This window comes from Homalodisca vitripennis, chromosome 8 (genome assembly GCF_021130785.1).
Source record: "Homalodisca vitripennis isolate AUS2020 chromosome 8, UT_GWSS_2.1, whole genome shotgun sequence".
Lineage (NCBI taxonomy): Eukaryota > Metazoa > Arthropoda > Insecta > Hemiptera > Cicadellidae > Homalodisca > Homalodisca vitripennis.
Genome location: NC_060214.1, coordinates 107,118,324 through 107,141,789, shown reverse-complemented (window position 1 = coordinate 107,141,789; position 23,466 = coordinate 107,118,324). Strand labels below are relative to the sequence as shown.

The 23,466-nt window shown below is 31.9% G+C and overlaps 1 protein-coding gene and 2 non-coding genes across 3 annotated transcripts in view; all 3 read right to left on the bottom strand.

The window, feature by feature from the left end:
- LOC124367847 (RNA binding protein fox-1 homolog 3) overlaps window positions 1-23,466 on the bottom strand; it is a 608,215-nt gene that overhangs the window by 285,125 nt on the left and 299,624 nt on the right.
- Trnae-cuc lies at window positions 3,659-3,730 on the bottom strand. The gene has a single exon. It is a non-coding gene; the product is annotated as a tRNA-Glu (tRNA).
- Trnae-cuc lies at window positions 13,683-13,754 on the bottom strand. Its single transcript has one exon. It is a non-coding gene; the product is annotated as a tRNA-Glu (tRNA).

Here is a 23,466-nt window from a genome sequence, read left to right as displayed (position 1 = left end):
TTCATTTTTATAAATATTTTTTACATATTACAATATTTATAAAATTGAATACAAAAAATATGGGACGAAAATTGAAAATTGGTGTATAAATATTCTCAACCATGCTCCCCATTTTTAATTTTTAATTTAAATAGTTTTAAATTAAAAATTACCTAATTATAATATTAAATTAAAATATTACCTAATACCTTTTGCAATTGCAATCTCCTTGTCTGCAATGTTATACCAGGCTCAGAAAACCTCAGGAGCCACTTTGGTTAACTTGTACCTTCTGGTTGAACCTACACAATGTAACACCGAATATCGATGTGTCATTTACCTCTGGTCAATTTCGTAGAAGTCCAAGAGCGTCACATCACTAACTGCAAATTTCAAGATTATAGTGTAAAAGTGTGGATCGATAGGTATTACGGAGGATGGCTGTTGGAGTGGGTGGAGTTCCCTTACTGTTAAAGTGTTTGAAGTACGTTCCCCTACCCTCTTTTACAGAAAGCGACTGGAAAAGAGCAAGTTTTTTCCTCCCTTTTTTCCAAGTTAACATGACAGAGGTATAAATCCCATTATCCCTTTTCAAGGCGTCTCGACAGGAGACCAAACCAACCTAACCATCTGATAATACTATCACTCCGGAAGCAAGCAGGAAGGTTATTTTAGGATTAAGGGCAATTATAGGTTTCCTTAGCTTGTTGTCCTAAGTGAAAACACAGCCTCAAAGAAAGGCTGAAGAGAAGATTTGAATTTTTGACAGTATAAATAAGTATATAGATTTCAGTTAAATGTAAATTTTTAATGGCATTTTTAGCAATAATCGTTCTTTGAAGGAAAATATTCAGAAAATAAAAACACGTTTTCTCCAGTCATGTTTTATTTACATATAGTAAAAATTCACATCCTTATTTATCTTTGCTCTATCTATAAACTTTTTGAACCTAACTAGAAGATGTCCCAAAAAATTCTGCTTCAAAAGCCTACCACTTTCGTGGGATGATAAAAAAATTGCTTGGTATTTTTCTTGTTCTCAGAAAAGGTATTTTAAAGACCCGTTTTCAATGTTTTAAAAACATTTTGTCAAAAAATATCTTAACCGATTACATCACCAAGGCGAAGCGATTTGTCGCGATGATGAGACAACAATTCAATTGAAACCATAAAGTGTACATATATATGTACACTTCATGTGCTGCTCTATGTACGGGAAAAGACTAAGTCTGCATGGAGTTTTAATTGGAAAAATAAAATTAGGAAGTTTTTGGCGTGACAAAATATGCCAACATCCGATTCTGCTTTGTGTATTGGGCAATCATAATAGTTTTGTGAAGGTAACATGACATAACTTTTTGGGCATTTGTTAGGGATTACTCTTTTTCTGGGATTAGTAAAACGTGTCCAATTTTTTAGCCTTGCTCAATCTGAAATATCGAAATACAAACGTGAATACAACAATAAATTAGGATTGTTAAATAACTTTATTTAGCCTACGTAACGTAGTATTTACCCCAAGCGTAAGTAATTCAGTTAAAGAGTGCTAAAGGTAATGTAGAGAACAATTAGGGCTGTAGCAAAGAAACAAAAGGCAACCCCTAATCAAAGGATCGTGGATCCTTTACATGATGGCTGCTACAAATGGTACATGCCTTTAAAGCTCTATTGAAAAACAACGATATTGGAGTTGGTTGTAAAAACAACCTTAATTTACATGCATTTGGGCATGTGGGCTGTTGTATTTATTGTACAGTACTGTAACACGTTGATATAGCCTACGTAAAAAATATCTTAATATGAAGGAAAAACTATTTTTTCCGGACATATACTATCGTTCAGTGATACAAAAAAATAGTAATTCTAAGCAATATATGGGTCAACCTCGATTTTTCTCATATTACAATATAATGTTCCAATAGTCAATTAGAAAAGGAAATGACTAGAATTTCTTGCCGGAAAAGCGGTTATAGGGAGCAGGCAACCGCCAGACGGTCATTTATTGCTTAGAGTTACCTATTAGTGATCAGGGGCACTGACGTGATCTGGGCTTCAAATTTGGAACTACTCGAGATAATTTTTTTTCTAAAAGAGCAAGCAGCGCGAAGCGCTGCGCAGCGGGCAGGCATCGTGCGTGATCCTTTTTTTTTATTAAAAATTTCTGATAAATTGTTATTACATATTACAATATAATGTAGGTAATGTATGTAAAACAATTTTTAAACACATAATTACATGCTGGAAAGCAAAGTAAACCAATATAATCCGCCCAATACAAAATCTCCGAGAAAATCTGGTAAAGGAATCTGTGTCATTCCTTTGGCCTTAATCAATTCAGTATATACGAAGATCACGCACGATGCTTGCCCGCTGCGCAGCGCTTCGCGCTGCTTGCTCTTTTAGGAAAAAAAATTAACTCGAGTAGTTCCAAATTTGAAGCAAAGATCACGTCAGTGCCCCTGATCACTAATAGGTAATTCTCGCGGTTGACTGCTCCCTATAACTGCTTTCCGGCAAGAAATTCTAGTCATTTCCTTTTCTAATTGACTATTGGAACATTATATTGTAATATGAGAAAAATCGAGGTTGACCCATATATTGCTTAGAATTACCAAAAAAATCAGTAACGCTACGTTTCAAGATCTGCAATCTGATCTCTTCTTCAGGTACCTTTATATGATGTCATAGCGATTTTGTGACTACAATTTGCCTAAGGCCTAGAAATGAATATTAAAAAAAATTAAAATGGGTATAAATCTAAATATTTAAACGATATCGTGTACTATCTATTTAAAAATAAAATTTATATTACTTTTAAGCCACAACTCTATCACCAACAGCCCGCGTATCTCAACTTGCAATTGCTTTTCAAATCAAATGTTGTCCAGTAAATTACAAATAAATACACATAAAAAAAACTTAACCTAAAAGATAAAGAAAAAACTTAATAACAAATTAATTATTCTTACTTAATGCACACAATATCTTGCGAGTATATATTTAGAATATATACAGTACCTATCAACTTGTTTACAGTTTTCACAAGAAATTACTCTTATGACTTGTAAGGGGAGGTCATTGAACAATTTGGAACTGAAGTACGAAAAGCCCCTCCTCCCCATCTCTTTTACTTTGGGAAAAATGGAGATTACCGTTTTGTCAGATGATGCGTTCAGAGACCTCCTCCCGGTATAAGAGCCTCTCCTTTAAGTACTGGGGCTCTTTAAGGATAAGAGCTTTGTGAGTCATGCAACATGTCAGCATTTTACATACCTACCACTTTCATGGACATATAAAAGATGAGATAAGATTACTAGATTCACGTAACAACTAGTGATACTCGTACAACAAAAATGTTAAATTTGTCTTCGAGGTCCTACAATTATAACTATTTGTACAGTTAAGTGAAAATATTAATTTACACAATTTGCCATATCGTATTTAAGACGGTTACGAAAAATATTATTATATCAAAACCTGAGTTCTGAACCAGTATTCCGATCTTTTACACTATACAAAAGAAATGTGTAACATAACATCATAAACAGAGTTTCAATAAAAATGGATGAATTTTAAAATTTTATAAAAAAATGATATCCCTTTATCAGTTATATTAGAAGCATAGCTCAAATTTTGTTCTTAAGTATTCGTCTAAAAATAGAATCGACAAAAAAGTATATTCCGGTACCGGGAATCGAACCCGAGCCTCCTGGGTGAGAGCCAGGTATCCTAGCCACTAGACCATACCGGACTTCCTTCTGTAATAAGTTACTTACTTTTAAAGCTTTTGGGACGGTTAAAATATCAAATATTGAAACCATAAAATTTATTGAATACATAAAAATAAAGCTTGTGGGGAACAGACATGAATGGCTAATCCACAAGATCCAAACTTCTATAATAGCGAACCTATATATATGATGTGACAATTTAGTCAGTAAATACTAAGATGCTTACTTTCTTTTAAACTTTTGGGATGGTTAAAAATATAAAATATAACCATCTGCATTGAATGCATAAAAATAAAGTTAGTTGTTTCTAGTGAACATACATGAATGTATACTAAAGACTAAATGATCATTCATTCATAACAATCGAGTTTTGTGAGAAACGAAAAATAGTAATATTTAAGTTGATTTAGTTTCAATAACTCCATCTTAACACGAGAATACGGGTTGAACTAGGTAGAAAATGGATCCATGTCGGTATTCACGTCCAGTTTCATATGAATATGAAAGTTAATATGAAAGTTGCATATGAAGTTGTAGTCTCAGAAACGATAAAACGTAGAAACCCCACTGGAAAGATCACAGCGCGATCCAACGGCAAAAGTAGTGAATTCTGTACAATGGTCCGTCACTAACCAAATCGGCCAAATTTAATTTAATTAGGTTTTGGTTGATTAGCAAACATAAAAATGATCAACATTCTAGTAGTTTGTTGGGTCAGATTCCGTATATGCCCCCAACGCTTAAACTTTTTCAATGACCTTAGAACGTTATAAAACGATGTAGTTGAGTAACAGAACTAACATTCCATCAATCAACAAGCATTTCCAGGTCTTGCGGTCGGTATTGTTGTCGCTGTTATCTTATCTATCTCGAGAATCCCGATTACGGCAGGCCGCGCGGCATCACATGATTATTTAAGTTTTTTGCACGGTACATAATTGCCTTTCCATTACAATTCAATTTATATTTCTGATCAACCCCTCTAGAATTTGGTATTTTACTGATAGGTACTATCTCGAGGGATGTTTTTCTTTCGTTGACATCAGCGCGGGGCAAAGGTGCTGCCGAAGTCCGCTTTTATTTATGGCCGGAGGCACTCGCATTTTGGGTGGCGGAGTGTGATCAAGAATAAAAACAAGTTTTGTGTGTTTTTTTCAATAAAGAGTTTAGTTTTTGTTTGGAGAAATGTAGGGGTGTGGTCGATATAATACGTAAGTACCCTTTTTTTTTCTTAGCTAGTAACCAATTGTAATTCATTATAATCATCCGTAAATGAAAAATTAGCGTTGAGGGCATAATGTTAGTTCTGTTACTGAACTACATCGTTTTATAACGTTCTAAGTTCATTGAAAACAGTTTAAGCGTTGGGGGCATATAACGGAATCTGACCGTTTGTTGCCATTAATATCAATCTTAACAGTTCTTTATTGCCGATGGACGAATTTGAGAGTATAACAATACTGCAGACAATGCCGTCGCTACATGTTACAAAAATAATATAGAACTAGGTTTCGAGGATTCAAATAAACCATTTCCGCAGGAATTAACATTGTAACTTTTAAAACTGGTTTATTAATGGTTTGCAAGACCAATCTCTCGTGGTTTTTAAGGCGCTGGTTCTATGCACTGATATTGTTTGGACTCTGTCTCAAGTCTGCCTTGTTTTTGTTTGGCGTTTAACTGAAGACTTAACCAAAAATAGAGTTAAGTGCAAGAAAATTCAATTCGGTGTTTATTGTTGTAAACCTTTCTAAGAGCCCACGCTAATATAGTAAAAAGCGAGTTATGTGGAGAAATATCAATAACTAGTTGAAATAATTGCCAATAGAAAGCTTCTGGAAGTAAGAGCCACGTGTTATAGAAATCAGGCCAAGTACCAAGCAGGCAATTACGTCATTTTAAGGTTATGATTGTTTTGAGTGGTTGTGTTGGTCGACTACTACACTTTCGTGAACCAGCGTTCTATGTACTGTAATATGAATAAATCAATGCAGTATCTCTTGTGTGCCCTAGCCATAAGGGGCTGTTTTTAACAACTCTTATGGTAAAAGAAAACTTTTGATTATAAAGAAGCTGTAAGAAACTGCTTTAACCCACCGATTGCCAATCAACGGATATCCGTTTATTTTATTTGACCCGCAGGCCCGCCCGCCCGCTTAATGTTATAATACGTAATCAATCAAGTATCGACCTAATTCATATACCATCGGAAAAGAGTTGCCAAACACAGCTCTGGTATTTTTATTGTTCTATGACAGCGAAGTAATTTCCGAATGACGTTTCTGTTATCTTTTTTGCAGAAAATATAGTTTCACCTTCTTATTTACTTTTGTAGGTGTTTTATAGTTTTATAACAGTATATTAATATACTACATATATATATATATATATATATATATATATATATATATATATATATATATATATATATATATATATATAGGTATAAAAGAAAACAAAACATGTTTCTTCAACTTGAAAAGCTTAATATTTCGTTACTTTTCAGTAACATTATCAAAAGCATGTATACAATAAAATATAAACAAATATAAAAATGAAGGTTATAAAAACATTGGAAACAACAAAACAAAACATATGGTATCAAAGAAGAAAATTAAACATGTAACCTTTCCTAAACACAGAGACAGATAAAAAAGTTTGAATAATAAATTTAAATTAGCTGTGTCTCAAATTTAATCCAACTGGTGATTTTGATTGAAGAGCCATTATGTTTGCTTGTTCATATCTTCTTAGTAATAATTTTGTGTATTCTTTATTGTCATAATTTTGAAACTTCTTGATGCCAATTAGAGAGAAACAATTTTCAAAGGTTTTGTTGTTGTGTTGGACAGCGTGTGCAGATACGGGTCTAAGTAAATTTTGATGTCGAACATCGGCACGATGATTGTTCATCCTCAGCCTAAGTGACGTAGATGTTTCTCCAATGTAGTCTTTAGGACAATGTTGACAGGATAATTTATAGACTACATTTTCACTGTTACATGTGATATCTTCTGCAATAGAATATTTTTTGTGCGTAACGCAACTTTTGTAACAGTTTGTAGATTGCATCATATTGCATATTCCACAGCGTGGTTTATTGCATGGATGGTATTTGTGTTTGAAATTTTGACTGTTGTCTTTATCTTTAATGTATTTTGGATGAACTAATAGATTTTTCAGATTTGGTGGTCTTTTGAAAATAATTCTAGGAGGTCTATTAAAAAGATCCTTTGTTTCTGGAGATTGTTCCAATATTTTGTAGGCGGTCTTCATAATTCCATTTACTTTGTATAATCCAGGATGGTACTGAGTTACAAATTTGGCATCTTTTTCCACAACACTTAAAACCTGGTTTGTGTTTTTAGGCTTAGCTATTTCACTGTTAATTAATTTTGCAGGGTATCCTCTGTTGATTAATGAATTTGATAATGTTGTTACATAATTTTGGAAGTCAGTGTCATCTGTACATAGATTCTTAGCTCTTAGAGCAAGACCCTTGGGTATAGATTTCTTTACATACTGTGGATGGCAGCTATCATAATGTAAATATTGCATACTATTTTGTGTCCTTGACATGAATTTTAGTTTTAAAACGACCGCTGTTTAATAAAACGTCTACATCAAGGAAGGTCACAGAATTTGGCGATGTTTTCCAGGTGAAATTTAGTGATGAAAAATCGTTTAATTCTTCTAGGAATTGTTTCAAATGTTCCATTCCATTATTCCAAACAAGAAATATATCATCAATATAACGAAACCAAGCCAAGGGTTGAAATTTTTGGGTTGATAAAAAGTTTTTCTCGAGTAACCCCATAAAAAGATTGGCGTATGAAGGAGCCATTGTTGTCCCCATCGCTGTGCCCTTTATTTGAAGAAAGTTTTTGTCTAGAAACTTAAAATTGTTCATAGTCAAGATCATAGTAATTAAATGAGTGATAAAATTAGAAGTGGGTAAAGTGTTTTTCGGTCTTTCATCTAAAAATTTCCCAATCGTATATATATATATATATATATATATATACGATATATATATATATATATCATATATACACATATATATATATATATGTATTATGTATATATATATATATACATACATACAAGATTTATGACCTTTAGGTTATTAAAAAATTTTACAAAACTCCAAAAAGTTATTAGAATAACAGTTGTCATCAAGTAATTACCCCTATTTTAGAAACGTGTAACAATTTTCATTTCTACTAACCATAAACAATAAAAAACTTAGGTTTTCACACAATTATTTATTGTTACAGTGTTCTCTAGGTTTATTGTAAATAAATTATACCTAATATAGTAAGGTTTACAGTTTATAAAAATTTATGCAAATGAATGTGTTTTTGATCACAAAACGCTTCTTCTACTAATTTTAGATTTGCGCTAAAAATAAGTTTATTTACCTAAAGACTCCTATAAAACTATACACTTTCTGAAAATAGACTACAATTTGTGAATTTTAGGGTATCATGGAATTTGAAATTGATATACTGAACAATATTTTCAAGGCACAACCCTCCCCGTTTTTTATTGGAAAAATAAAATTCCCCAATAACCGTAAAAAAATCAAATAATTTTCCAAGTAACTTATTATTGTAATATACTGTTAATTGTGAAGAAAATGATACCAAATACAGTTAGGTTTACAGTATAAAACTACTTTTTACAGATTTTAGAAAGAAAGGTTGCAACACTGGGGAAAACGGCTTGGCGCTTAAGGAATATACTAAGGGCATGCGGAGTGTTAATACTAAAGAGCTGGAAGTTTTTAAAGTTCAATAGAAAAAAAAAAAAAAAAAACCCCAGGTAAAGTAAGTGTAAGGAAACCGTTTAGTAAATCTTGGATTAAAGTAGGATTTTATAAAAAGAAATCACTACAGGAAACTTTAAATGTATTCTGAAGCTCAAAACAACAAAAGAAATAAAAAGTTTAAAGAAAGAAGATCTCACGAAGATGATTCTCTACCACACAGAAAATTATAAAAGTTTATAAACTTTTATGTTGGTCTAGTAAACATGAGGTCATAATAAAGCCATAATCAAACAAACAAAACTGTAATGCGTAATACGTTTTTTTATATCTACAGTGTGTCTTTTATGTTGCTTAGTTTTATTTATTTTATAATTTACTACAAAAAAGTTAAAACAAATCTTGTATATCAACCTATTTAGTAAGTACTTTATTTTCCAACCTTTGTTTGCTTCCTTTGTACTTGAGCCATATTTTATACAAATAGATACGGCACTTACCACTATTGTTCACATAGCGCCTTTCTTGAAAATTCAACCGCCAAAAATGTACAATTGCTAAGTATGACAAGTATCAATATAATTATTATATAAAACCTAATTCATATAAAAATCATCCTTCCAAGTAATTATGTGAAATAAATTTAAATATACCAAAATGATTTATACACATTTAGTTATTTTCCTCAAATAAACTTTTAGCTCTTAAACCGGTTTATACTTATGGTCTTAATCTTTTTATATTGTTAAGTTAGATGATGTTGTCAATCAGCACTCTTTGATTATTTTTTAAATATATTTTACTATTTATTGTGTGCCTAACTTTATGTCTTGCGTAAGTGTTGACACCTGAGGAAAATAAACATTTCAATTCACATATACTCGTATAATGCTTCTGTATTTTTACATTTTTCGTGGCGGAACATTTCCGCAAGAAAGATATCTTTTTAATTATTAGTTGACATTTTCATTTGCAATAAGTTGATTTAAAATATATTACTGATGATAGCTGATAAAGCTGAGTGAATAAGTTATTGCAGAATTATTAGAGAATTCACATGCATACACAACACTTGCAGATTATAGAAGGTTTAGCTTTGTGTAAGCTTGTGTGTCCTTAAATCCCTAAACAAGGAAAAAAATACTCGTTAATAAGTGCCTTTTTAGCTAAAATACCTCCATAGTAAAAGACAAAGAGTAAAAGAGTTCCGAAAATGAAAACGCTACAAAATGTAATTTCATTGGTTTTCAAGTATTTTTTTATGTTCTACATGTAAACATAACCTTAGGGACACAATCATGTATTGGGCTGTATGTTTTAGCATCCTCTCCAATTCCGGCAGTTTTATAAATTGCAAAATAAACAATTTTTAACGACAATGTTGTACTACTGTACGTAATTACAGTGTTAATATTGTTAATTATTATGAATAACAGCGTAAAGAACTTTAAGGTTATAGTAAAAAGTATATAAAAATAACTGATACTGAAATTTACCCTTTGGAGAATCCAAATTATGAGGTGTCCATAAATTGGTTATTCTTGGAATATTTTTAGTCCAGAAAAATATTGAGTATAAAATATTCCCTATATTTTTATATTTCTGTTTGAAAAAAAATTTCAACCTGTGTGGGGAGGCGTAACAAAAACTGTAAACTTTCAGTCTTTGATCTCGGTTGGAGACTCTCTGAAAATTATAACAGAGGTCGTAATGTGACTTAGATTCTTAATTATATCTTTTAGCGAGTTACTAACATTTTTATTGACAAATGTTTATACATACGCTGTTTTCTTATATTTTATTGTTTTTTTATTCACAATTTTAAATAAAACATTAAGGCATAGGTGAGGATACGCTAATATTTGGACCACGAGGCTGTATAATCGATCTCACATTTACCTCTTAAGTTCGTGCAATCGATGGGTAAATATTTGTATGTTCAATTCTTTGGTACTTAAAAAAATATTTCCTGAATACAGAAAAGAGGGAAATGTTTAATCATTTCACGTGAAATTACGGGTAATTAAAGTAAGCAATATAAGTAATTTTCTCAGGCCCAAATGAAAAATGGCTATTGTGTACATATGTAAAAGTTATAGCTTCAGGGAGTGACATGACGTTTTTATTTATAAAAATATAGAATTTAGTAAAAAATATTAACATCAATTACAAAAAAAAAAACATTACTCCCTGGAAATATAAAAAGAACCTAATTTAAAACCGAATAAAATTTGATTGACAGTTATTAAAAGTCCACAAATGAGAATGCGATTTTAGTGGAACACAAATGAGCAGACTCGAAACTTAGACTCTTGTACAATAATTTTATTTGTTCCTATTTCGTGGAAATATATTCCTAATTTAATTTCGACGTTGTCTCTCCTTCTAGTGTCCCTTTATTACGTACTGTTGACAACCATTTCTTTCGTTCACTAGCTGGGGCCACAAATTCGTCCAGCAATCTTGAGTTCATTGTAATATCTTTTTTTAATTTTCTCAGGCGTTTCCGAATTCCACTTAACGTTTTTTTGACATTGTTCAGATTATTTTTCACTAAACGAAACTTATTTTCTATGACAGTATTCTTTCTAGACATATTTGTCTTTTAATAGTAATTTAATGTTTCATTGCGTTTTTTGGCTGTTCAATTTTTGGTTTAAATGGTTAATTTAATGCATGAGTCGTTGCTAAGTAATGAGATTTAAACTATTATTGAAGGAATCAACTCCGATGAATTGAGGTCCCAGTTTTATTTCTTTTTAGGTTGTACAAATGATTTTTGACAGGAAAATCTGACGTATTAAATTCATACCTCCTTAATAGAACTATTACAAATACTATAGAAAATTCATAAAAATTTTGATTTTAATTTTAGCCTGATAACTAAAATGACTAAATTGTATACTTTAAATTTGTTTAATTTGAGGTGTAGAAAATAAAAAATAAAAATAAATTTTGTAGCTTTGCTTCGACAGTATCGGAGAGGAATCTGATGCACTGTGAGGGACGGAGGGAGCACAGGTTTAAATCATCTTTCGACCTCATCAATGGGTATACGGTTAGTCTGGTACAGTCTCTCCGTAAGATTTACTTCCTTAGATTCACTGCCCGTCTTTATTCTATAGGAACTCATCAAAGTCATAGTCATAATTTCTTTATTAGTACATGAGTACAGAGGCGAAACTAGGGCCACAAGGCCCTTTCTTACGTTTAACCTCAAAGTTAGGCATAAAAGAACAGTTGGAGATATGCCGACTAAATTGAAATACCAGACACTGAAAATCCAATTATATCAATGTCAAATAAAGAGAGAAAATGAAAAGCAGTAGCCACTTTAACCAAATAGTCAGTATTGCCCTGTTTCTTACGTCTCGATCTGTTGGTTGCAAGTGTGTAAAACTACAAAAATTCCCACGGGAAAAAGTTGCTCTTGTGATGCTCTTAACCCTTCCGCAACCTTCCATTTTGGTTCACACTAGAACTAATGAGGCACATAACTGACTGCTTTATTAGTGAAAATCCTCTCTATGAATTTTAAGTAAAATTAGATTGTGTGCTAATTAAAGTAGAAAAAATGTATTATAAATTCACAAGTTTTTTGGTCGTTTCTTCTATTACCCACTTTATATTTGTCATGAATTACACATTTAACCCGCATTTTCTTCTATTTTTTCTGAATTTCCCTTCAACGGATTCTGACTCCCAGTACGCAATATATTATAAGTTATATATGCTGCGACCATGCATTGTCGGACTTCCGGTCGTGAAAATACCGCAGACATCCAACGTTAAAATGTGTTGAACGTATGTTAACACATGACATACATGTCGATAACAGTATATAACTTTGGTACACTCACATTGGAATGGCAGAACTATAAATCGATGAGAAGGACAGACAGACATTTATGAAAGTCCAGCATTTTACGTACAATGTGGCGCTTTCTGGTGATAAATAGGTTCGACAGATTCCCGGGAAATGCCTGGCTGTTGACATGCGTGACCGTGGAACCATATCGATAAATTTTTTTCATTATACTCATGTAATTTCAAGACATTATTTACAGATTTTATCCATATTTTGTATTTATTTCCAACTAATCAGTCATAAGAAGGGATTTTATTGTTTTCTAAATTACTTTATAGCATAACCGTCAACTGATTTCCCTTCATTATACATCTAGACATATATATATATATGTCTAATTTAATTTCAATAAACATTGAATCGCAAAAAGTACTTGCTCCGCCGGGACTTTTGTTTATTATTTTTTGTTGATATATTTGCTTATTTACCTACTGTATATCTCTTGAAAATGTTTAAGACGAAATATAGAGAATTTTTATGTTCTTTTCTTCTATTCTTTTCTATTCTTATTGAAGATGTGTTTAAATAACCAAACTAACATATAGTTATTTATATATGTATATATTGCTATCAACTTTACAATAGAAGCTAGATAAGATTTCTGGAAACGATTCTACAATTTTGTTTGAATCTAGAAAAAAATCATAGTAACCGATTAAACAATTTTGAAGACACTTTATTTTTTTACATTATTATTATTACACATTTATTATTAACTATACATTTCTAAAATGGGTTTCAACAACGTTTTAGTATGTTGCTATTTAGTTAACTTATATGTATCTACATACCAGTTGTACTGTACCTGGTATCTTACAATAGCTTGAGAAGAAGCATAGGAAATTCTCAGAATTAATTCCTTCTCGGAAATTACTAGAGGTAACCGCTATGTCCGGAAACAAACTAGATATAAAGAACTTCCTGTTGTTCTCTACTTACAATACAGTCGATAAAATCACGAAACTTATTTTTTCTAAAATTACAATTAGAATTCTTTTATGTTTTAAGATTTAAAGGATTTTATGATATACTGTATAAATTAAAACTGATACTTACACTGGTTAAAATAAGCTAATAATAAATATCAAGAGGTCAAATTAGTTGAGAGCACATTTCCGTTTACTTATTTATAAATTTTAGTATAATTATATTTTATTAAATTTACATTCAATCTATAATAAGAATTTTTATTGGACGGTTTGAATTTAATATTTCTGCTCTCGAAGAATTAAAAAATTATAAAAACTTCTAAAACCGTTGGGACTGTTACCGTGGAGTTTCCAGAAGTGTGTGATTATTACAATCACAAATTTATAACATAGGCGCAAAAAGTATATTCCGGTACCGGGAATCGAACCCGAGCCTCCTGGGTGAGAGCCAGGTATCCTAGCCACTAGACCATACCGGACGATGGACTTCGTTAAATACGACAAAGTACAATTTTGAAAACCTTATTTACCCATCTTCAATTGTTCATTAATTTGTTATCATTAAAGGTCACCGTTTTACACAATACAATTAACACGCGATTTAATTAATACACGATATTTACCTTCTATAATTTTATTGGATTTGTAAAAATAAATAATTATCGGATTGCAAACAATTTCGTGCACTTTACACAATAAGAAGTCAAAAATTTGATGTGTACAATAAATTTACTATTGCTAGACCCTTCTTTACTAAAATAATTTTTTATTCTCTCCAGAAAACCTCGATTATTTGAAGTAATTAAAATGTTATCTTCTAAAGCGCAAAGATACAAAGTAAACTTCTATAACAATAAGAAAGAATAATATCCAAGTCGAAATGTTTACAAATGTTACCACCATTAGAAGAAGACTGAACCCATATATAAAAATTATACCATAAACACACTAAGTGCAATCATCGTACAGATTGTCCCACGGTTTTAGCAACCCCCTGAATTTGCAAAATCTACGCTTTGATCATTGCAAAAAGTGTGTACGGATTTTAATACAGATATCACTTAGGTGACTGCACAATGTCCATTGCATTCTATACGATTTCTATCCAATCTGAACTAAATAGCTTAGCCTGGAAGTGGTGGGATCGAATTTAAACTACCTCAATGCAATCTGTAGGTAGTGACAAAATTGCATTGGTATGGTTTCACTTATGCTTTAATGAGAAATTATATCAAAAAAATTATACCAATACAATAGCTCTGAAAGCTTTCCCAGAAAGGAGTATTGGTTAAGTAATACACTGATGAAATATCGCCAACTCAATTACACCTGTGATGTGCGTAGAAGCTAATACGCTCCCTTACAATGTACGCTCTCTCACTATTAATGGTTTTTAATCGTGGAATCGTAGTTTTAAAATCTATTTCATAACAGGTTATAAGAAAAGCCCACCACGTGTCGAATAAAAAGCTTCGCTGCGCGATTTCAAGTCTATAACTAATTTCATTAGTCTACAAGTGTTACTTCATAACATGTTAAAATGTAACACGATGGCACTCTGTTTTTTACGAATCTATTTACTATGTGATGTTTCGCTGCCATCAGGGTTAACCGTAAGACTAATGGAAAAATGTTCGGTAACGCTCAGCCAAATCATGCACCATCATCAAGCACCGAAATAAAACTTCGAACAGAGTTGCAAATCTATAAGTTCGCTCCTGAGATACCGTTCGGACATACGTACAGAAAATATTTCCACCCTTTAAAACAATAGACTTAGCTAACGCCCAGCAATTATGACAGACCTTATGATGAGAACGAACTTATAGCAAAAGTTATTTACTCAAGAAGAAAATCAAGTAAATATAACACAACATTTATTAAAAACAAATGTTATTAGGTCACCTTCATGGATTAAAGCAATCTCTGGTGCATCCCAAAAATAGTATATTAAATGGTAATATTTTTTTTATTACAGAAAAATAGGCAGAAACGGAAGCGAAATTTATAAAAATGTCAACTAAAAAGTTCATTTCCTAATTTCACTAAACCCAACCGTGTATACTCTAGCTCACTAGATCTCTTCCCTTCGAGATTATAGCAGAACTTTAATTTAATTAATGAAGAGGATACATGAAATCAACAACAGTGACTAACTGCAACAATATTAACAATGGTTAAGCACTTTAAGATTGCAGAACTACGTCAATAGTGATTAACCACTAAGACTACAACGCTTCATTAGTGATTATTCACTGTGAGATCACATAAATACGCTAATAGTGATGGATTCAAGAGCTACAACACTTTGGGGGCGTGATTTGAGCTTAACGCACTGCATCAAACGTGGGTGGGTAACCATTATTAAGGACCCTACAGGAGTTTGTGTTGCTATGCGCCCGTTCGTCTAGTTGTCGTTCAGTAATAACTCTTGATAGAATTGTCCTAGAGACTACAAACTTGGTATATGGCTTCCTCTAAACATTACCGATTTTGAGGTCAAAAGGATATGGTGCAATTTAGTAATATAAGACTCATAAGCCTTTTCAGTGTCTTCTCGGAGATGACAGAATACCTCATTAATAGCAGATTTCTTAAATACCTACAACATAAAATGTTTACTTGTTTTATAAAGAGTTTACAAAAGGAAAAACAACCGATGATGTTCTTTCGATCGTTGCAAACCAGATACACAATAGGTTTAATTTAGCGAAAAACACATTTTGAAGGTTTTACAATAGCGGTTGTTTTAGTAAACCTAATATGTTGCTTAGAAATATTGGAGGGGTATCTATAAAACGGTTTTATAGCTTTCATGCGGACAGAAGCCAATAAGTGAAAGCGGAAGAATACATGAGGTCACACCTAAGTGTAAAAAGCAGGAGTGCCGCAGGGCTCTGCTCTCTCTCTGGAACCTTTTCCCTAGTTTTTATAAATGACCTACTAAACGAGCCACTTTAGTGTTTTTTTTCTAATGATGCTGCATTCTTTTATTTCCGCAACATTGTAGATTCTATACAAAACTTTACTGGCGATATTTAAAGATCTGTCTTAGATAATTGAGAGCTTAACATGAGACGACAAACTTTAAGAATAAAACGAAATAAATGTATATTTGTAACGAACAATAGAAACAAAATATAATTATTTATATATAAATACGTAGGGAACTTCTCAAAAGAGCTAACATATGGTAGTAACTTAGGCATGAGCAAACTGCCTGTCTGACTCGTCACGGCCGGCAATAATTTCCTTTTCTTACCCCCTCTTTCGAACATATACACGAATAACTAAAAAAGATTAACTAATATGTATTAGTTTCGAAAAATTATGTCTACAAAACTGAAGCTGCTACTCCCTGTAGCCTACCAGTCGTTTATATAAAGTATTTAAATCTGTACAGAACCTTACTCCTAGTATTTCCCCTTCCCACTCTTCATTCCTAATTTAATTACATTTCTTACATCTAAATCACCATTTTTGTCAGGTTAAAGTATATTAAACACCAACACTAAGTCGAGTAAACCTCATTGTTTAATATTGTCCAATATAGTTGATACGGTTCCGGTACCCTGGACTGCAGGAATGTTGTTGAACAATCCGGTATCGAGGGGACAAAGAACGGTATTGGGCTGAAGGAATGTGGGACAATACATCTTGAGATAACTGTTATTACGAACTTAGCGAATAACCTTGTGCTTTTTAAGCATGAATTTTTATTCTATTATTTCAAATCATAATCTGGTTTGCATTATACATTAATTAAAATGTTATAACGATCAGCTATTTTTTCATCATTGTAGTATATGTAAATCATCAATAATGAGGAAAGGACTATTGTCTGTATAGACATACTTAATTCAGGTATATTTTAAAATTATTAAGTGTAAATTTTAATTTAATTTAATTTTTAATTTCGAAAGTAAACCAACCTGTTTTATAATTTAACACTGTATATCTGGTCACGCTGTATATCTCAACGTTGGCGTATTTTTAATTTTATGACGATTATTAATTGTTCGAAAATGAATTATTAATATAATGAAATAGTAGAATTTAAAGTAATAAAGACCTTAAATTTGATGTGCATATCATTATCGTACTTATATTTAAGATTTTCTTCAAACTCCTTGTGGACCGTGCCCAGTATGATAAAAAGATGTATATTTGCTTTTAAAAGTAAAGTATTTAGATTTAAATTTTCGTTGCTCTATCTGCAATTGTTCAAAAAATAAAATTCTGTTTCCGGACTTTATGTAGAGCCTGTATATATGATTGCATATTAAATCACTATGTAGAGCTAAATTTGCTCTGGTTCATTGAATGTTATATTTTTTATAACTTTACAACAAAGTGCACTAATACTAAGTTTTTGTTTGTTTCTAATCGTATGGATAATCTAAAGCAATTTGAAACCTGCTCAGTTTGGAGGGGCGATGAATCGAAATGTCAGCGTAGAAAAGTTACGAAATAAGAGTGGCGCGTTGTTCACCCAATAAAGTTCGTGACGTAGGTAAAAAGGTTATAACAGCACTTATCAGAACCGAGCGCTGTCACTTTTATGAACGCTAAATGATAAAAAAATTAAACAGCCCTTTGCAAAACATCTACTAATCTAATTAAGCCATTCCTCTCAGTCTGATATTACCGCCACCCTTGATGAAATTATCTTTTCGTGTACATCATTACAAATAAATAATCATGCAATAAAAATATCGAAGCCTACGCGTGTTATTTTTTTCTTTAATACACTAAATGATCAGTTTTCCGTGACAAAGTCTTAAACGTTTGATGGTTGTGCTTTTAAAATAGGAAATTTCATTGATTTGTTTACTAATTTGCATATTATTTAAAATACTGTCTCTCTGTTTCTGCTTTAGAATATAATTTTTCACCTTTTTTTTCCTCAATATCAATAATTTTGATAACTAGATGCTCTGAAGAAGTTCATTTCATTGTTGTCATGTTAATTAATTTTTAAGGATGTATGTGTTCTTTTAATCTTAATTGGTAACTTGGTCTTGTCTGACCTATCTAATATTTTTCACATTTACTGCAATTAATTTTAGAAACTCCAGAATTAGTTTATAAATCTTTGTTTTCCTTGTTTTTCTATTCCCTTTATGTATAGAGAGATATTGGAAGAGTTTACCCCCATCTCAAACCTATTATCCTATTACTCAAACTTGATATTTGGGACATGAATGCATCATGACTTAAATAAGAAAAAATAAAGCATTTACATGACGATCAAACATCTATAACTGTTGAAATAAGATTGCAACCCCTACAAGATTTCTATTTAGTTTCTACCCTTCTCGGTGTCCTAAAAAGATTAAATTTGACACACACGTGTCAATGTTCACAATAGACAAATATAAGATTTTTAATAAATATCAACCATAGGGGTTGAAAATTTGTTGCAGTCCTAGAAAATTTCTATTTTTGTTTTAAACTCCCCAATGTCCAACAACGATGAAATCTGCCTAATGCTCTCAAAAAGAAAAATATAATACTTTGAATGCAGATCAACTACCTATAGAGTGGCTAAGACTGGGTTGGAATCCATAAAACAACCATATCTTTGTTGAAAACTTGAACGTTTAATCAAAACTGCTAACAAAACAAGCGAGTTATAAAAGTGGTTGACTATTGTTTATCCAATCAACGACAGATATAATTAAACAGTGCTCAGTGTGGCTTGAAATTATGTGGAGATGACAGTGTGAAATTATCAGAAAGTAGGCAGCTTGTAGAGTCAGTATATATGAATATCATGCAAAAATGTGATAAATATCAACATTTCGTCTATAAATACGCAGCTTCGGGTTAACATCTGTTGGCACCTCCTTAGAGTGAGACCGAGATATCTAGAGTTTAACTGCATTTAACAATGTTTCTACGGAAAAATCTTAAACAGTAAAAGTATAAAATACATTATACAGTACTTTTACCTCTGATACTATCCAACCGGAAGTCGTGCGGCTGAGACCGTGATATAGCTACTGGCCAGTGTTGCGGGATTAGCCTATAGTAGGTTGTGACGGCGCAGCGCAGCAGCCACCATATCCAGAAAGCTAAGAAACACGATGCGTAATTTTTTTAATTTTTTTTTATTATTATTTTTTTAATCATTCAGCAATAATTGAGATCTTGTACACTATAAATCTGACAGAAAAATTTAAATGCAAAAAACCTTCCTAGTTTTTACTAAAAACGCGAATTTCAAAATTTAAAAACTGCAGTTATTATTCGATTTGGCCGCACACAAGTACAATAATAATTAAAATTTATCGTAAATCCTTCGAAGTTCTAAAACATTGTTGGTCTAGACCAGACAGCATTTACAAAAAAGTGATATGTTCATAATTCTTATAGTCTTTGTCGTGTAATAAATTATTTACTAGTAATTTAAATTTACTTGGAATTAAAAATACGTAATAGTGCACTGAGAACCTAAAGCTGTGATCTTCAGTGTTATTATTATAGAATTCATAATTTGTAATTAAAACATTTGATAAACGAACATGAACTATATGAAAAAATTATTTTTTACATAGGACAAAAAGTTAAGTAAGCCTATCATTGCACTTAGTTCAATAGCCTTCACTTTGTTTTCGGAGTGACAGGATATTCAAAATGGCCATTTCAAAACGTACGATACACTAAGTTACGTTGTAATATGTCCTACATCTGTAATTTAATTCATAATCTATTTTACTCTCATCGATTAATGAATAAATTTCATCTGGTATCGATACCAATATTCTTCTATTATTTTAATTTTGGCCTTAACCTTACTTGTGCTTACAATACCCTCCAGTATTAGTTTTGCTTTTGTAAATTGACACTTTAAATTTGTAATGTGTTATATTTAAACTTTTAAGTGTGATATAATAAGGTTTATTTCAGGGCACATGGTCTGGGGTTTTGCCATGCTCTTGCGTTACAAAACCTTTACAGAAATTACAATTAAGTACATAAGTGTAATTTATTTTCGATCGACGTACTGTTAGATGGTTCTGTGTTTATAACTTTATTTTTGACAATGAAAGGATTGTGAATGAAATGGGATTTTCCGGACATTTGCCATCGGTCAGTGATACAAAAAATCAGTAACACTACGTTTCGAGATCTTCAATCTGATCTCTTCTTCAGGTAAATAACTAACCTAAGACATAATTACAAAGTAGGTTAAAATAAACAAGCCATAGGTAGGTCATAGATGGTAGGTCGGCGAATGCAGACCTATTGTGACCTGTATTCTGTAGTTCAGTTTTAATAATCAGTGTTGTGCTTAGTTTTTTTATTAATTTTTATTACAATTTCGTAATGAATGAAGAATTTAATCATATCAGTATGGAAAAAGAACAAAAACTTCTTAGAGGTAACTACCTAATTACCTTCAAGTTATCTTCAAATAACTTGTCCCAGTTTGCAAGAGAATTTCAAATCTTTTATTGCCTTATATAATATATCTTATTGTCTTATATAAGAATAAAAGAACCGTAACACTACGTTTCGTGTAGTGTTGTGCTTTGTTTTTTTTTATTAAGTGCATGTTTTAGACTTAGTGAGGTTGACACACAACATGGTAGTTGTGATTTCTGATTTACGCGTGTCACAACGCTCTGGTATGATTTCTTTATTTTAACATCGTTTGTAATTATGTGTTAGGTTAGTTATTTACCTGAAGAAGAGGTCAGATTGCAGATCTCGAAACGTAGTGTTACTGATTTTTTTGTATCATTGAATGATGGCAAATGTCCGGAAAATACCTGTTAGATGTTATTTGACTGAGAGAGTTGACTGGACGGTGCAAAACTTCCTAAACTGAATCTGCAAGGATAGTTTATAATTGGCCATGTTTAATAGATATATTCACAGAAAGAGAAAGTAAAAATAAAACTAGATATCTGAATTCCTACAATGAACTTACATAACTTTGTATAAGCAATGCATTGTTACGTTATCAAGAAAGTAGCCATATTTCCTAATACACATTCAGTATACACAACTTCAGGTGTGTTGTTTATAGCGATAAATACAGGGGTAGCATAGCGAGACCATACAACATTTATTGCCTTTTGGCTTGTAATAACACGGTAATAACAACTGGAAATGGCAGCCGTTTAAAGATTGCTTAAATTTGCAATTATTACGTAAATTGGCTGTTTGAGGCATTGTATTCTACTAATAAAGACCTTTAATTTACTGTGTATATATCAACCTATCTTTGAATTTAAGATTTTCTTCTGAATCGTTGAGAGCCGTCCCCCCTGAAAAAGGAAGAGGGTCACTAAATATGTGCTAAATTATATATTTATGTCCATTTACTTTTTACCAAGTTTTTGGCTCTACGTTAAATGTTATAAAATATTTAATCGTCCCGTGACTTGTATTAATTATAAATTCAAAGTGTCTTTTTACTGCTGCCCTTTCCGGCTCGGTTGTCCGTAAAATGAAGTAAAGATGTCTTATTTTACCAGGCGAAGTTAGGGCTAAGAAGCCCTCTCCAACACTTAACCTGGGGACTAACGGCTTAAAGGTGATTTTTGAACCATCACGACATCTGCAATGAAATTTATAAACTGTCTGATTACAATAATGATAAACGTATTGTATCAATTGATATTGAAGGAAGATCAATATCAATGGAACTGGATACAGGGGCAGCTTTGTGTTGTATATTTTACAAAGATTTTATGACCCTTAACAACTTTTTGTAGATAAACTGTACTTATTATTAATCAGACTGTGGATCCAATCTTTAGGAGGGATTGGTTAAGGGAAATAAAACTCGACTAGACAGCAATCAAAGCTTGCAGTGTAGAAAAAACCAGCTGGACTAGAATATTATTGAATAAATTCAAAGATGTTTTTTTTAGAACATCATCGAATTAATTCCTGTTGAAAGAACCCATTTCAGAATTATTGCAGATGCCAAGCCTATATTCATAATGCCTAGAATAGTGCCTTACGCACTAAAAGAGACTGTTGTAAAGGAACTCAAAAGGTTATAAGACGCTGGAATTGTAACAAAAATTGAACGTTCAGATTGGGAAACACCAATAGTACCCATAGTCAAGCCCAATGGAAATGTCAGGATTTGTGCTGAGTACAAGGTGACAATTAATAAAGTCATAAAGGATTAAAAATATCATATTCCCAGATTTGAGGGTATCTTCGCTAAAATAAATGGTGACAAGTTATTTTGCACTCTTGACATATGTAATGCCTACCTTCATATGAACATGTCTGAAGAAAGTGGTGAAATGCAAACTTTAAGCACACAAAACGGGCAATGCAAGGTCAACAGACTTATGTTTGATGTGAATGTTTCTCCTTCCATTTTGGGAAAGATTCATGAACAAAACATTAGAAGGAATTTCTAATTTAAAGTGAGTCTGGGGTGAGGTGTGCAAGTATATTATCACTAACAGTTTCTTGTTTTGGCAACAGAAGCGTCTCTAGTAAGACTAGGCGCAATTGTATATTACAGATATAGTGATGGCACTGAAAGAGCAATAAGTTATGCTTCGCGTAGTTTAAATAAAACACAATAAAAATCTACAGTGTTTAGTTTATTCGAAAATAAACAACATTGATTATTATTATGAATAATGTGCTAATGTACCACAAACGCAATCAAAATAAATTAGAAAATTGCTTCGACCTAAAAGGAATTTACCATTTAGAACAAAATCCCAACCAAAATACTAATCTTATAAATTTAAGAAATGTGGAAATCGCACATCAAACCATTTAAAATCAAGGCAGCCAGATGGGTTGAACCTAAGGTGATTATCTTTTCCTTTTTTTATATACATTTTTAGTTCTATGTAAACCTTTACAAATATTCTATATACAGCTGATTGGAATCTTGTTGTTTATGGTATTTATCTGTTAAAATTTTTTTCGTTGTGTTTTCAATTCTTGGTTTGATTTCTGTTTGTTTGTTTCATTACATCAGTGTGTTTCTGATAAACGTTTCTGAGAACCCGAAAATTAAAATATGAACGCTGGTTTTTCCTTTTTTTATAAACTGAACGACTTGGAAATAGTTCATAATAGATAAATATAAACATGTCTTTAAAGACACATCAAACCTCTTGGGAGCTACAGCCTCCCAAACGTGGACATAATAATATTTTTTGCCACGCAGCACAAAATAATGCACTTATAACAAAC